Below are 18,696 nucleotides of genomic sequence, written 5' to 3'. Positions count from 1 at the left end.
TGCTATGTTTTTTGTGTTCACTAATGGTAAAAAATTTAAAAGCAATATTAGAAATGTTTTACACACTTTCAGATCAGATGACAAGTTTACGTCTTGCATTTTCAGTTTCACAAGCATTGCAGAGGTCACACGCATTAATATTTTATTTATTTTTCTGTGATTAGGCAGTTTGAACGGATTAAAACAGTAACTGTAACTTCGTTTTACCACGTCACTCATGATTGCAGCAACACAACACACTTCTGATCTTACAGAGTCTCAATTGGATCGTTTGTTGATACAGAAACTGTTGGGGTTGCTGGAGGGCGCCTTGCAAGCTATTAATATCTTTCAAACCCCTTCAACATGCTCGCCTTACCAAGGTCCAAGATCAGATTCTTGTCACTCGATACAGTATGCGTAGCACCACTGGCCCACCGCGAACACATCTTCAAAAAATTATTTTTAAAGTAATTTCTTACTCGAAATCAATCTGAAACCGACGTAGTTCTATGTAAAATATAATAGATTGTACGTATATTTTTTTGCGTTTTTAAAGTAAGCTGTTATAAAAAAATATTAAGTTATGTTTAAAAAGTGATCCTCTAAAACAACCCCATTTGTATTTCAACTTAAACTTAAAAGAATTAATATAATAGTTCATTTCTTCCCATTTCAGATGGCACCAACACTCAACGTCTATGATGCATAGAATCTTAACAATGAGCATTTTCATACTGCGTCGTGGATGAATTTGTCATATAATTAAAAGAGTATAAGTAGTAAAATTTTAAAGCATGATCCCAGAAAAAATTACAGACCTCTTATTTTGATCTGCACAACATATTTTAGAAGATTTAAGCAAATACTAAATGGTCACGTTTCGTATAGAGGTGTTTGATTTGACATGCACACAACACAACACGGTACCTACTTCGAAAGACTTAGGAATTATTGTTAGATAAATTAAAGGGAAGCTGCTAAGTGTTGAAGGGACATTACGTGCTTTTAGAACTAGAGGTTATCTGTTTATTTACGTAAAGTAACACCGCACCACTAATAATGTATTATTCACTCTCGCTGCGGCTATCGCAGCTGTATGCTCCGGCGCGCGGTCTCACTCAATCTGACCCGAACACACCATCAGTAAATTATTTGCACAGCGACTTCTGATTCGAATAGAGTTCTAAAACCAACGCAGTTCTACGTAAAACAATTCAAAGAATATAATGATATTTTTCCCCTTTTTAGAAGTAAGTCCCTCATATATGAAAACGTAGTCTATTTAAAAAATATAACCCCCTAAAAGGGGCCCATTTTATATTTTGATTGAACACTAAAAATTAGTATATAATACTGCAATTATTGCACTTTAAAATGATATAAATACGAAATTTCTACGATTTATAGAATCTTCAGTATAACCATTTTCATAATACGTTGGATCCAAATTTACGGAAAATGTAACATTTAATAAATGACTAAATAATTGTGTCAGCCCGAAAAAATTACACATGGGTTATTTAATTTCATCAATAGAATATATAAAAAAAATTGGAGCAAATATTAAGTTGTCATGTTTCGTAGGTGTTCGATTTGACATGGAATGACTCATAATTGTGTTATAGCCTAATTCAGTTTATTCAAATTTAATTTTGTATTGAATTGAACTTTCAATTTATTTTGTTTATAATATATTAATATGTAATATGTATTCCTGTAGTTACACAAGTATTTTCTATGAAATTTGTCACTTACGCCCTTTTTCTATGTTGTAATTTCTCGCTTAATCCATATTAAAACAGTATACCGTAAGTTTAAAGTGTTTTTCCAAATACACGTTTGTTTTCTGAGCAGTTAATGAGAATTATTTTAGTGTCACGGAATTAGGATATCACTCACGGAATTAGGAAACCACTATCACGGAATTTGGACCCCTGTCACGGATTTAGGAGCCACTGTATAACAATGAAGAATCATATATTATATGAAACTGTTGACACTGAATGTTGTAAAAACTTTATTTAGGTGTTATTTGAAAATTTTTAGTACAATTTTGGCATAAATATAGATTTTTATTAAATATGTCACGGAATTAGGCAACCTTACCCTACATACCTAAAGTATTTGGCACAAAAAGCTGACAGTTTCGAAAACTTATTTCTAAATTTGGATGTATCAATGACGTTTCAACCTATTACAGTTTGTGATACTTTTATAATAAGATTCTATGGTTTTTCGAATCACAGATAGGTACTGCGCGTCTCGCAAGACAGCGCGGCAGTCCCTATTTACGGCCGGGAGATAATTCGCTCACCCAGTACATATAGTAGACGAAATCGAAGGATGAGGGTTTTGATGAAGAATATGTCTCTCCCTGCACTGAGTTCCGGGATCCATGGTGGAAAAAAATTACAATTTTAAATGCTTACTTGTACAACACTACGAGCTTCAGCTGAATGTTAATGTCATTAGTAGGTAGACCATGAAGCAATGTAACGTGTGACCACGGCAATGAAACCACTTCCCCTCGCTATGGACATGAAGGCGTCGAAGTTGCATATAAAATTATCGGTGCCGCTCGCTAAGTTATTTTCTTGGAATCGAGAGCAGCTACAGATCTGTACGACTAATTGTTTGATTTATAATTAATCGCGAGTTTTAAAATATTAAAGTGGTAATGGCCACGTACAATACACTGTGAGTGAACAGTACTGAAACATTTGTTCAGAGCTGGGACTGATTTCGGAATGTTGCTCCATATGAAGAGAAAATATAGTGCATGTATAATTTTCATTAATTACTTATCTCATCATAGATCCATACTCTCCATTTGTAAACCGAAACAAAAATAAAACATTAAAGCCAACAACACAAATGCAGGCTTGTTTAATTTCCGAAACTGGGTGATGTATTCTACGTTTCTGTGTATTCCTGATATTCTATAACGCAGAATTTTTCTCATGATCCTAAAATTTTTCTCAATATTACAAATTTCATTCCACTAACACTGTCCATTTAATTCTACATTTATATTCCGAAAACAGAGGATGAAAACAGGAAAATAACACAAAAACAAAACACACATTCCCAAATATATGATTCAGAAATACCTATCTGGGAAGTAACGATTAGGCCTATGCATGGAAAAAAAAAAAAAAAACTAAGCGTAAAAAATGAAATTTTGAAAATATAGAAATAAGTTTCACTTCCATTCTTTTGGAAAGCATGCTTTCGTGATTTATTTCTGATACTGATGTCTAACCGTAAAAGTATACAAATTAATTGCATTGACTATTCCATTTTTACGTCATACTACTTTTGATCAATAGAATGGTAGGAAGGACATGTTTCATCCAATCACGGCTATTTATCGCTACAATTTTATCACTTCCATAGAATTTGTTTGTTTTTATCACTTCCCTAGCATTTGTTTCTTTGTTTCCCAACATTTCAAAATGCACATTCTTTATGATACTATAAAATATGCTTTGCAATCGTCACTTGTTTCCCGCATAGTCAACTGAAAATGGCGGCTCCGTTCAAACGTTTTAGTGAAGCTAACATTAGTGAAATAGAATTTTAGTAAGTCAGTTAATACGTATTTTATTGTATTAGAGTACCAGTACTTTATTTCTTCTGATCTTTATATACTTTCTTCTGTTTTTATCACCTCCCTACCATTTGTTTCTTTGTTTGCCAACATTTCAAACTGAAAATTCTTTACGGTACTATAAACTTCATAACTTCCAAAATGTGACCATAACTATTAAGTAGATGACGTAAGACTGGAGTCACACCTCTTAATGAGTAGAGATGAGATTATTTTGTACTAAAAGTTAAAAATGACACCAACTATACCTGAGTGGATATGATGTAGGTGAGGTCTTGTTTAACTTTGAAATCTCATAAGGGAGAACTGAGTCACAAAACTGGAGAATACATCTAGTAAAGCGCGCTTGCTAATTTTTAGCTAACAGTTCAGACCGTTCTATTGAACTCGTCTTTATCCACTAAAACCACTCCACAAGTTTACATCATCGAAACTGTAGCAAATTAAATTATAGTCAATGGTACGAATTTCGTCAATTATGCTGCAAACATAAAATTGCGCCACTCACTTCCATTGCCTACTACTTCCAAACACAGCGGGATTATTAATATCAGACTGGCAATATTGCTCATTTATAACTACTGCTGATTGGAAAATTAACTTTTAATTCATAAAATTCTGCACCTCTATCCCGCAGGTATTTGTCGTCTCGTCTTGTGCATTTATGTTCCAATCATAACTTAACCTAAATACTTCATGTCAGGTAACTGGTACATTGACTATACCTCATCATAACGCTTCCTGATACTCTTCATCATTCACCGTTTCAGTTTCTCGTCATTGGAACTCCCTAGCTCATACCTAAGATGATGTCAGACATTGACGACTTTCAAAAGCCGGTTGTCAAATAGACTGTGATCTTTCTTAAAATAAGTTTTTTCTAATATATGATTTTTGTCTTTAATATATAAATTTTCTCTATTATTTTAATAATTACTTCGATTCACATTGTTGTTTGACATTTTTCTATTGTTCTTATACTGGTTGAGTGGAAGAGAAGACCTTGTGGACTTAACTCTGCCAGTAGAAATAATCTATTAAATAAATCAAATAAAAATCCGATGTCTACTAATAAGGAAGAAATAGATAAATATGAGATTTTGTAGCATATCAAATCGAAAGTTGCACTTCCTCGGTACGCCTTAAACAACATAACTTTGTTCACCCTTCATGTAAAATGCCTCGTTTCGGAATCAGGAGCAAGAATTTCTCTCATTTATGACAAATTGCTAAAACCTTCGTTGCTCTCTAGAAGTCTAGACATTTCTGATCTCTAAGGTCTCTAAGCCTTAGGCCTTCATTTGTTGGATATTGTTAGAGACAGCTCAGCTATAATCCCCAAGACTTTTCTGCACAAGAGAAGTCGACATTCTTCCATTGAAGTTTATCAATCCGTACGTCTTAAAGATGTCTAGTCATTTCTGAAAAAAAAAAAAAAACTACGAACAATACTAATGAGATGTTTGTGGAAATGTAAAGATGTTCGAGTTTCTTGTAAGTCTAAATATAGCTGCAATACGTCTTAATAATAATTGCCAGGTGCATGTAAGAATGTTTAGATTATTTTTATGAAGCGTAAATTTTTATTAAATATGTTAATAATTCTGTTTTCATTAGTAGTAATTATTTAATTAACGTTAATATTTTGCGCTTTTCATAGACATATTTTTAAACACTTCACAAAATCAGGCTACTACTACGAAAAATAAGAAATGTTTTCTATAAAAAAAATTAGTCAAATTTTGTCACATGTAATAAAATTCGTTAGGCTCAGGAAACACTTTCTATGAATCTGAAAAAGGTTGGTAACGCAATTAACAGCAGAAAGAAAACCCACCATATAGCCTATACGAATCTTTGTGTCAATACCCGCATCACAATAATATACAGGGCTTTCATTTCAAAACTTCCCAGTTTAAATAACTAATTATTTAAACTGAATTCAATTTAAACAAAAAACACGCCAATTAGATATAGAGGGGGAAGTGTGAAACCAGGCTTAATTGCTTTTTAGATTTCACCCCCAGCCACCCCATTTTTTAATTTCAAATGGCATCCCTATATTTTTATACTTACATATGAAAGAGCATTGAATTGTTTATACACCTCATTAATTTGTTTTCGCATCTTTTGTTTTATATAGTCGCCTGACAACCTGTATTTTTGTTATTATCAGTTGATTGTAGGATGAAAACACAGTTTATTTTGTGTAATTTCCTAAATTTAATCAAAAAGGATGATTTATGTTCTCTCTTGAAGGGTATACACTATTTTAAAATAATTTAATACACAAACACAACTATTACACGAAATGCTCAATAAGTTTTTGTAGCTTTATTCTCTTCAGCTCTAATCAACACTAACAACAATCCAGGTTGCCAGGAGACGACAGAAAACAAAATATATGAAAACAAATGAATAACGTGTATAAACAATTGAATGCTCTCTCATATTTTAATATATAAAATTGAATGTGGGTATGTATGTATGTATGTATGTATGTATGTATGTATGTATGTATGTATGTATGTATTGTGACAGCGACGTGAGATTCGAACTCACGACCAGCGTCCCGCAAGAGAGAAGATCGCGCGGAGCACTTTGGGATGGCGCGCGGCGAGAGAGTGGAGAGAGAGTGCGCGCGCATCTGGTGCTGGTAGAGAGGAGAGGGCTCTGGATTTTTCTGGAGTGCCATCTCTAGAGACGCGTGGAACTTTCGAGGCTACGTCCCTGTGGTTATAAATTACGGACGCGAAGGAACGACAGCAGTTTTCAGTTGATTAGTCAGCCAGTCAGTGAGAAAGCCAGAGCAAGCAAGCCAGTCTTGTGTACCGGAGTTCGACTCGAGTGTGCGTCCGCATCTGCGTCAGCATCCGAAGGCCTGAGTTCGAGTGCAGTGGACCGCAGTTGGAGGGACCTGAGTTCGAGTGTAGTGGACCGTAGTTGGAGGGACCTGAGTTCGAGTACAGTGAACTGTCTCTGGAGGTCTGTGGTTTGAGATACTGTGAACTCGAGTGACTGAGCTAGAAGAACTGTGAACTGAGAACTGATAGTTCTGATTTGTAAATAGTGCTTTGTAAATATTAGTTAAGATTAACAGTTCATTGTTGTTCGTACTAGTCCAAGTAAATTGTCATTGTCGTCGGTGGAGTGCTATAACGAATACTGTGTTAAGTGAAAATCCAATTGTTGACGAGAGCGTTTAAGGCGAATTGTAGAAAGGAATTATTGTTGTGGCGAATAAATTACATTGTTGTTACTAATAAAAATCACAGTATGTATGTATGTATGTATCTATGTATGTATGTATCTATGTATGCATGCATGTATGTATGTATGCATGTATGTATGTATGTATGTATGTATGTATGTATGTATGTATGTATGTATGTATGTATGTATGTATGTATGTATGTATGTATGTATGTGTGTATGTTCTCTATACACATCTACACGCTTTGACCGATATGTGCCAAAGTTTGCACATTTAACCTTCATAACCAGGAGAAGAACATAGGCTACATTAAAATTGTGTAAATGGAAGTTAAATTACTTAAAAATATAAAAAATAAAAATAAATATTATCAAACATTCATGTGTAATACTAAAATACAATATTCTATAGTCAATTGTTTTCTATTATTGTCTGTTGTATTCAACATCGACTTTCACGAGGCCATGGAAATTATAACACAAAATTAAATAACATTGTTGACACACATCACGAAGGCTAAAACTAGATAATTCGTGCAATAAGTATCTTTACGCAGTCCAGGACCGTATTATGAATTTCTCAGTGCAGTTGTAGATAGTCAGCAGACTGTGTTTTATCCAACTGAATTCTAGAATTCTTTCAAACTACAAGGATTATTGTCACACAATTTACTTAATACTGAATAACCAGAAGTACTATTGCGAAATATTGGCCCACCAAAATTATGCACCAACAAGAATTGGTGTGAAGAACTCGTGCGAAACGTAATAGAAGTGGTAATATTAACTGGAAAAACGAAAGGAGAAGATGTTTTTATCTCACATATTGCTATGATATCCTTTCGATTTTAAGAACTGCAATCTCAGTGCGACTAGCATTTGTAATGGCCATATTAAAATGAAGCTGAAGGACAGTAGCTCTAAGTTGAAGACATTGACTTAAAAACTGCGTGTTTTTCACATTCTCGACTATATTTTATACAAAGGAGTGGAAAAAAATTACACATATCGAAAAGCAATTCAATGATATTTCTGTCATGTTGCTAATGTAGTATGCGAATGTACGTAAGGCGACTGAAAATAACACTATATTAATTCTAAAATATACGTCTCTCAAAATATTGTTGTTCACGTCCGAAAATATGTTACTGCGAAATTCTATCTGTATAATCACGTTGCAAATGTAGTATGTCGTGCATTGTGGAAATAACAATCTCTTAATTTCTAAAATAGCGTTAAGCCTATACGTCTCTCAGAATATTAGTCTTTATTGCAAGTTTATATTGTATTTGTATTCTGTGTATAAAATAAGAATTAATATAATATATTCTGAATTTGTGAGATATAGTTTTCCAAGTCATATTAAAAAAAAAAGCTGGGTATGATATAAGTGGGTGTACAGCGGTCAAGGGGTAAAAAAATCTTCCAATATAAATTTAATTAGCCAATATATGCACATATTGATTCGATGCTGAAAGAGGAAAGAGGAAAGGGAATAATATTTTCGTTGGGTTTTACTTTGTTCATAGTTTGATTTTTCTATTATTCTATTTGTATTTCTGGCGGTGTGGAAGAGAAGGCCTAATGGCCTTAACTACACCGGAATAAATGAATAAAAACAAATAAAAATATAAAATTAAAAAAAACCGTTGAACGTCGTGCACATGATGACATGTTTTCTTTTCGGTGCCTGATTTACAACTGTTTTAAATTGAGTTAACGCTGGCAGGCATTTCATCAATTCATGTAAGTGACGTTAAGTAAAGATTCATCTTAGCTTAGTAAAGACAATTCGTTTTGGTTGTGTATAGTTAGGTTTCCGAGATTTCCGAAAATGTATAACCAGTTTAATTAAAAATAGAAGCAGAAAGGAAAACCCGAGCAACACCGGGTGCTTTCAGCTAGTTTAAGTATAAAAATATAAGGGTGCCATTTGAAATTTCAAAGTGAAGTATAAAAATATAGGGGTGCCAGTTGAAAGTTGAAAGTGGGGAGGCTGGGGGTGGGAGTGAAATCTATAATGGAATTAAGCCTAGTTTCAGACTTCTCCCTCAATATCTAAATTGAATTCAATTTAAATAATTAGTAATTTAGACTGGAAATTTTGAAATGAAAGCTCTGTATAATATCGCATATCTAATACAAGTATTATTACTAAAGTGTTGCACTTATTAAAAATCACACTATTACACTATTCAAAAAGATGTTTATTACTTGGGGAAAAGTAAATTATTTTTTATAATTTACGGTATATGTGCTGATTACGAACATGACACTGAAAAAAATCCACCACATTTCTTCATAAATTTAATATATTTTGTGCGAGATCGTGCGTATTTGCTTGTTTTCCAATACGCGGTAAGTGTGAAATACCACATTCAGTATTCCCAACGTAACACACATAACAATTTCCCTCTTCTTACCGCTTAAGCGCGACATTCATTTTACTGCTTCAGGCTTTTAACATATTATTTTTAGAGACGTTTAACATAGTAATAATTATAAATTGGAAACTTACCACTGCAATTTCACCTAAATTGCAATGTTAATTGTTGTTTTTAAATATTTGCCAAAATTAAGTAAAGTCTACTACTCCACGAAACTTATTGCATTCCTGATACAAGTAACATTAAGGAAGGCGTGAAAAAATCAACAAGATTCCAGATGCCGATGTTATTACTGCAATATGTTATATAAATAATATTGTTAAAATATTAAAATGAAAAATAAATCATTACATAACCTTACCGTTTGTTTTAAGTTCGCATTTATAGACTGGGGGGGGGGAAGACAGACGTATATCACGGCCTGCTGGAGTATAGTAAACACAGAAAACATTTTATAGCAACAATGTTGAAGAAAGATATTTTGGCTTTCCGAAGTTGCCGTCATTAAACAGAAACCAAGATGGAGATTTCATTGCAACTAATTAGAAAGTCGTCTTTCAGGTATGTAATAAACGATCTTCGCACAAAATAATGTACGATATACGAGCGGTATGTTTGTTTTCATGTTCTCGGAAATTAAAAATGCTCAACTACGTTTCGCTTTTTCAATCTTTTCCTCGAACATGAAAACGTCAACATACCGCTCTTGTAACGCATATTACTATTACAGTGAGTTTCAAAACCGAACTACATCATATTCGATTTCTTTTTTTTTTTAAGACATCATTTATACTTTCACTTTTGCGAATTATGGGAGCACTATGCTCGTAGGTCGTTTATTGTTTCATTACTCTTATTATGCGGCTGTAAGGAGGGAGTACATTGTATCTGGCGATCACCGATAGTGGGAAAGGAAATAAGTTATCAGTTGAGAAGTGAAATTCATATTTTAGCAGTTAATATTGGTTATGGGAGCCTCGTGTGCTATACTTTTATCTTGCATTAGTATAATAATGGTTCGCAAGCGTCGTTCGTGTAAAAATTCCTGAAATATTTTCTTTATATTTGTAGTCAATTTACCTTGAAATCACAACGCCGATCAATTACAAACAATGTAAAAAAGCGAATTATTTTTTTATTTTAGTTATCAAGTGTGTGATCCAGGATAAAAGGTGACTTAGGCCTGTTATTCTTTCTGAAACATCCTGTATATTTTATTTCACATATAAAATTAATTCCAGATAAAACCATTGCAGACGATAATTCATAATCACTGCAATAAGAGTAAATTAAACTCAACTGTTATGCAATAACTCTCGGATGTTAATAACATTAGTTTAAGTATTGGCATATTAACAACGCTCCAGTAAGTAGCACTGTTGCCAGCTCGTTCTCTCGTTTCACTTCCTCTTATAGTCTCTAATCGATTCGACCAAAATCCCGCCCGTCCGCTCCTATATATTTCCTGCCCCAAAATTTATGACAATGTAGATTATTAATCTGTGAAACATAGCCCTTCCTCTCTACCAAATTAAATAGCTCAATGGTTTTTAATTACGAGGAGAGTTATACAAAAGTGAAACAATCCAGGCAGTTGTAAATGACTACATACATATTTAATCCTTGCAAGCAATAATAAACAGTTCCATGTAAAATTCCACGCGCTTTTAATTTTTTTTATTTTACGGTCACTACAGGAATCGTTATTTTAAATAATTTGTTTATGAGTACAGATATATTCCATCCGCTGCCTTCTTAAGAGGAGACGTAGGTCAAAATGCAAGGTTTCCAAAACTCATTAATATCTTGTATTATGTTGCACCTAAAACTATGAAACTTTGCATACTAATTTGTAACTGTGTGGTAGTTGTCTGTGATGTTTTATTTTTTATGCTCGACCATGCCGAAATGTAGTAATTATACACCTGGTAGCAGTCCTTTAATGCATGTCATTAAAGTACACCTATTCATTAAAGTTCAGGTTTTCGATTATTCTCGGATATGCAATCGAAAGATAACTAGCAAAACGTCACGCAGGCTGGAAATCCAATACTGTCGCAGAAGGTTATGTTCTGTTACTATAATAATTAGCGTTAATTGTAAATAATATTCAAATAAATTCAATTTGTCATCTTGTTTTTCAATGTCGAATTCAATTTCAAGGTTATATCAAGTTTAACGTTTATCTTACTCTTCAGGTTATATCAAGGTCGTCGACATTCGTTGCTCGAAAAAAAATCAATACTTTCGCGTCTGCGCACATCTCACAATTCACGAGATTGCACAAGGTCAGTTCGCTCCCCAGTCACATAAGAATAACATGAATACAGTACTTATGAATAATTTCAAGTTAGAAATATGGTCGAGCATAAAAAGTCGTATGAAACTTGCCTATAATGGTAATTAAGACGCTCGTATGAAAACTATGAAACGAGCGCAAGCGAGTTTCATAAACATCCTCGCGTCTTAATTACTATCATTATAGGCTCGTTGCATAATGTACTATTTCATCCAGTTTTAATGGTTTCATTTAAAAAATGGAAACTGGTTAATAAAATAACTTGAAAATTTTCTGTTTAATAAGAGAACACAAATAAAGCCTATTATGAAAATACGTTTCCACATTTATATTATTTTATTTTCTATAAAAAGTTTAATTTTGTTTTAAAAATTTGTGTTACAAATCAGTTTTCTTTGTTATGTAAAATAAAAGAAAGCATATTTCACAATTCATTGACAAGATAAAGTAAATCTACTCAATAAAATCTAGCGTACAAAATTTCATCTAATTACTTCAAATAGTTCTGAGAAAACGGTGCATCACCTCCTGAATCCTGAGAGTATATTATACTATATGATTATCATATAAGGTGTATGTGCAGAGACACGGAGTATAGTACAGAGCGATCCAAAAGTCGCGCACATTAAAATTATAGTGTCTATATTGAATAATGCAGTTGGAAAGTGCTATCGGCTACCGCTAGATAGCATCATGCTTGTTAACAGGAACAAATCCTGACGTCATTGTGAAGTGTATGTATACACTGACGCTTGCAGTAGTCCTTTGTTTACTGCTCGGCGAAAATATCGTTTTCCCAAGAGCAACGAGTTTTCATTGTTGAACATTATTTTTCCAGTCGTTCTTACGCACGTGATGTAGACGAATTTCGTAGGAATTACCCGGATGTGGCAGTGCCTAACAATTCGACCATAACGAGATTAATCGCCCGTTTAAGGGAATATGGATCAATGATTCTTGACAATGATGAACGTGATTGTTGGTTCCAGCAGGACAGTACCACATATCACACATCTAATGAAACCATGCAGTTTTTTTGGTGAGAGTATCATTTCTCAAGGATTATGGTCCCCACGTTCCCCCGATTTGACGTCCTCATTTCTTCTTATAGGAAGGTTATACAAAAATAAGCCGCACACCCTCCGGAGGAACTAAACAGGAACATAACAACGGAATTTAACATCAGTGTACGCGTGCTCAAAAAAGTGGCCGCAAACATGGTAAAAAGAGTTCGTACATGCATTACTGAACGAGGCTGTCATTTTCAGCATATGTTGTGAAAAATGGTGTAACTCATGTGAAAACTGATGTAACTAATGTGAAACTGATGTAAGTAAACGTAATAAATTCATCTTTATAAATAACTTATATGTGAACGTATTACTAAGATGTGCGCGACTTTTGGATCGCTCTGTGTAATATAATTCATTTGTGTCTTAACTGTAACCTGCAGAATTGCTTCCAGCATTTTTTCTCATTTCAGTGACTTTTTTGGAGTGTAGAATTATACTGAAGTTTAGAAATAAAACAAAAAATGTCTCAGAACTAAGGAGGATAAGTATTGAAAAATATAAATTATGGAAAAAATGTGGACAAAGTTAAACATTGTTTCCAGTACCTTGAGCTCCTTATACTCCTTAAAATTTCACATGCATAAACAGAGCCGAATTTGGCCCTCAAATTTTGAAGGAAGATTCTTGAAACTGTGTACCATTAAATGAAACAATACAATTTTTTATTTTTGTTTTTTTTTTTTTACCGTTTTAACCAACATCTCATGAATAGTGCACGAGTTATTTCGAGTCTTGGCATTTAAAAATTTATCTTAAAAGTATTTATTTCAGTCACTGACTTCACAGCATATGTTAAGGTGCTACAGCTTTACATTACATGTTTAAAGGACGTATGAACGTTTTCGTTGGTCTGAGCCAACATCATCAGATACGAAGTACATTTCAGCAATATCAGTGCTCTCTACATAATCTCTACAAATACAAAACATATTTAGTGGCATGCAAATGAGACATATTAAAAACCAACATTGCTGTGGTACACATTTACATTCTTATATGACTGCCTTGATTGTTGTTTTTTTTTATTGGGTTATTTTACGACGCTTTATCAACATCAGCTTCTAGGTTATTTAGCGTCTGAATGAAATGAAGGTGATAATGCCGGTGAAATGAGTCCGGGGTCCAGCACCGAAAGTTACCCAGCATTTGCTCGTATTGGGTTGAGGGAAAACCCCGGAAAAAACCTCAACCAGGTAACTTGCCCCGACCGGGATTCGAACCCGGGCCACCTGGTTTCGCGGCCAGAAGCGCTGACCGTTACTCCACAGGTGTGGACGCCTTGATTGTCACTTACTTAAAATACACGTATAGATTACAAAAAATATATGATTGCAAGTCTTCACATATGAGATAATAAAATGACATGAATTTGTTGAGTGAATGTCAACCTATTTGGTATAGGAAGCTCTGTTTCGTGAGAAACCGGTCTAACTGCTGAGAACAGAGAAGATTAAGAAATAATAAGTTTAGACTTTAAAGTTTTTCCGGATAATACGAGTATATTAGTCAAGCAGAAGTAACAGTCTGTTGAACGGAACTGCGAAAGTTACAGAGTTGTTATTGGTTTGGTTTACCGACCTACGATCGGCGGGCGCTAGTCTACCGTCTGCCGTCCACTTTGCTCCTCGATTCCCCTTCACGTTGGACGAGATAATAGGTTTGAAACCAATTTCAAATCATCCCTGCAAGAACACTCACGTACTGTAAAATAATTTATTAATCTAGTGTATATTGAAGACGTAATTAAATTTCACAGTATATTTTATTAACCAATATAGATAAGAATGGAAACATAGAAGATTAATGCAGAAAGTACATGTGTGCCAGTCCAGTGGATAAAAGTGGGGGTTTTATAAGACGCAAGAAGGCTTGACTTAATCAGCACGTTTGAAGTTATCGCTGTAAGAACAGTAAAATCTATGCGCGTATGCGCGGGAGAGTTGAAACCAGTTTGATGTTGAAGAAGACGCTTATTACGTTATTAACTTATGGAATCTAAAGTTGAGGAGGTAACTTTCAAAACATGTTTTGTCACAGTAAAACTATTTTTCAGAGTAAGAAAAAAACGTATATTTCCATTGTTCTGCAAGTTAAATTCACAAACATTACTAAACCATCTTATGAAAACACATATATAATGTTTAACATCTAGTTTAAAAATATTTTTCAAATCAAATCTTGTAAATTTTGATTTAGAATTTGGTCAAAACGTATTTTGAATGAACTGAATGGACAAAATATGGTTTAAATGAAGAGGTTTTGGACAAAACGTGGTTTGAATTAAAAAAGTCTGTGGGCAAAATGTGCTTTACTTAAACACGAAATTGTTTAATACTGAAATTTTAAATGATATCTTCGTGAAAGCTTGTAAACTTGAAAAGATATTAAGTTTTTAAGTGAAAACCAGTCTTCATAGGAAGAAGTTACAAAATAAACTTGACTTAAACATGAAATTCACATCTTTCATCTACCGATCTTAGTTACTTAGAGAAAAACATTTTTGCAAATGGAAACCTTACGATTATTTTCCACTGGTACAAAGTAACGAACATTAAAAAGGTCTTTTTCTTTTTACTCAAACCAACAGGCCTAGGTCTACATCTCTTTACTGAGTGAAGTGTGCATCAAGTTGCCGATAATGTTATCCCGTCTTGTTTATCAGGTTTCTTATAATACTGTTTGCTGAAATGTTTGAAATATTTAGGTTTAAATTTAATACAAGAAAACCTTTTCGTATTGTGTATACATGGATTAAAAACTAGAGTTTTCCTAGGCTGAGACTACCTTAATACTTTTTATTTGGATTTTGAAGAACTCTGGCTTTTTCTTTTTCTACTCCCACTGCTACTTTCACCAACATTCACACTACCGTCTGCTTCTTCCATCTTGACACAAAATCACAAAACAACACAATAATCAATTGACTGTTAATCATTAAAATTTAATTAACTCGTTGAGTAACACTTCTTCATTGAGGAGCTATCCTCAAACAATGATAGGCCTATACTGATAACATTGATCACGCCACTTGACTAGGCTGTATACTCAGTTGTGTGTAAAACGAAACACTCTCATTGTTGAGTTGGACAAAACATTCTTTGTTCTAAAAGCAGGCTGAGGACAAAACCTCTTTTGCTTGAAACCCTGATTTTGTTTACTATTTTTAAATAGAACAATTTTTTTGTTGAGTAAGTAATATTGAACAAGATGTAATTGTTGACAAAGAAACCACTGGTACCAATATTTCAAATTAAAAAAAAATGTGACAAAACACGTTTTGAAAGTTACCTCCTCCGTTATGAAAATAGTGATTATGATAAACAATTAAAACAAATGTATATCTTGAACTATCGCATGTAATAAGAACGAAATGTTCGTTATAATTGTGATTATAAAATTAATCACCAGCACCACCGTCATTAAGAGGGATTACGCAGTTCTGACCGTTTCGGCGAAGTCATAATTGGGGTCAATCTTTTACGAGATCGCCCGACATCTCTCCTTCCCCTGGGTTTATATAGAAAAGATTACTTCGACATTCTTTCATTAACCATCCTTATCAGATGCTCTGACATTTTCTTGTGGTATTCTTCCAATTATTATTGTTTAATATCTTCATTCCTAACCTTATCTGCTCTTATGCGTAATTCCACATTCTGTACAAAAAGAATTTTTGCTATTTATATTTTGCTATTCTCTCTTGATTTAGTTACGGCCTATCCATGTTTCATTTCCATACAATTTAAAGAGGAAACTGTTATTGTCTTGTACAGAGTGTTTCCTAGGTCGTGTTATAAACTTTCAGGGATGATGGCGAAGGTCACATATATCAATTTGAGATAAGAAACCATGGTCCGGAAATACCTGAGTTGAATGTTATAAGCAACAATAGTTGTGTGGAAATGGAATTGTAATTTGGCACAACATGCCCTCCCTCCCTTCACTTTTGGAACAGTCGTGGAAAAATAGTATGGGCCGGATGTCTCCTACGTGGGCACTTGTACCCGATACAATCTGTGAGCTTGTCTACTGTTCCCATTGGTTCATCCGTATTCCAAAATCAGGTCTGCTTATTCCGCTCTTGTGTACTCCTCCATTTCACTAGAACTGATCGACTGGACACTGCAACTTGTACACATACACTGCTGCCTACAGACGTGCATATCAGGACCGACCATGTCCGTTACACATTACGCTATCTGCATTGCTTTAGTGTAGTTTCCTGTCCCCACCCCTCAGACTGCGCACTGAATGGAATATTGTAAGTAGACAACGTAAACAACGTCAGATGAATACAGTATGTGTATGATGTGCAGATAAATACATATAAATAAGGTGTACAGAGGAATAAAATTATTTCATTTCCACAGAACTATTTTTGCTTGTAACTTTCGACTCGGTCATTTCCGAACCAGGGTTCTCTATCTCAAATTGATGCATGTGCCCTTCGCCATCATCCCTGAAAGTTAGTAACACCATCTCGGAAACACTCTGTATAATGCTTATTTCCTTTCTTACTTCACGGCCTAGTGTTGTGTTGAAGGTTCCGGATATAACTTGAAATATTAAAAGTTTATGTTGTAAAATGATACCCGTATCTCCAATATAAATATGTTACTTTACACCATAAATATTGTCCTTTTGACGTATTTTGTAGGATACGAAGTCCAGTACTTTACTCTTTTTAACGATATATTTCTGTTACAATTATTTTCGGTTATCACTTGAAATTTATACCCTAACCTTCAAGTCATTTTCCGCTTATGCTATTAATACTACTCATACATTAGGCCTATATTACGCCAATAAAAGCATACACATAAAGAGTGATTCAAAAGTCTGGCGACATAGACAAACTTCGTAATTAGTGCAGATAGATAACAATGGAAAGAGGGGAAAGTTGTTAGAAATATGTAGTTTTCAATCTAATTTGCTTGAATTTTCAAAGTAGAATATACCGTTAAGGCTGTACACTAATATGACACACCCGCCACTCCCAATACTGCCAAATTAGTGGCTTTTTTGCTAGTTCTAGCAGATTTTTGATACGTATTATTTAACGGAGAAAAATACTTGGCATATAGAGTTTAATGATTATTTTTAACTTCTCACAGTGGAAAGAAATACTTTTTTATATGGCATAAGAATTCAGGTGAATTTTATTCTTGCCTGTCGGTTTTCCCTGAACTTCTATTGGCAAGACTGCTAATTATCTATAGTGATACTACAAGAGGTCTGAGATTTGCCGATAAATACAGTCGCTTCGCTCGTGGATTTATTTGGGAAATCTCGGAACTCGAGTGACATTTATTAGGACTATTTCGTGAATAAAATAAAAACGTAAATAATATATCCCTAAAAATTCACTCAGAATATGTTAATAATTGTACACTTATGAATACTTAACCTATTCAGATATTGCGAAGTTGAAATAGATGAATAACGATTACTGCAATAAAGAAATTGATTATTATCCAGTAATGCCAATTGCTAAAAGCGAAATACAGGTTTAAAAATGATCATTACATGTACTGCACTTTTTTTGTTATTATAACAGAAATAAATTTTCATTATATGCTAAAATCATAATTTAATTTAAACATTTGATAGTATAATTACAATTGACCTGATTAATACATTAATTAAATGAACAATTGTTATGAAGGAGTGTCATTTTCTTTACATACAATGGACATGAATTTAGAAGATGAAGATGTAGATGTGGAAGTAGGATTTCGCAATTTATTTAGTACAATGCATTCATGCTCAGCGATTTACGTGTAAACAGTTGGCGACACTGACCAAACAAAAGAACAACAATGCGATAAATTGATAGTGATAAATCGAGCTGCAAAAATTATTGCGATGTATGACTTTGATTGGGTGGAATTCGAAATTTCATTACACTTCATTGGCCGAAAATGGAATGACGTGTCATATAAACGAAAAAATCGTCATCATCTCTCAATTTACCCAGTACACTAAAATTATTGCGATGACGAAGCATGTGGCAACAGGGTACTTTCCGCTCTCATTGAAACTCGTACCAGTGTACACTCTCAACGCTGCATTATACGTTGAAATTTAAATCACGTTGCATTCAAAACTATGTATTTCAGACAACTTTGCCCT

The 18,696-nt window shown here is 33.9% G+C and overlaps 1 protein-coding gene across 1 annotated transcript in view; it reads right to left on the bottom strand.

The window, feature by feature from the left end:
- Nucleotides 1–18,696, bottom strand: part of LOC138709978 (cardioacceleratory peptide receptor-like) — a 414,250-nt gene that overhangs the window by 125,660 nt on the left and 269,894 nt on the right. The window lies entirely within an intron of this gene.

Source organism: Periplaneta americana, chromosome 12 (genome assembly GCF_040183065.1).
Source record: "Periplaneta americana isolate PAMFEO1 chromosome 12, P.americana_PAMFEO1_priV1, whole genome shotgun sequence".
Taxonomy (NCBI): Eukaryota; Metazoa; Arthropoda; class Insecta; order Blattodea; family Blattidae; genus Periplaneta; species Periplaneta americana.
Note: the sequence above shows the minus strand (reverse complement) of the source record. Positions and strands in the feature narration are given on the sequence as shown.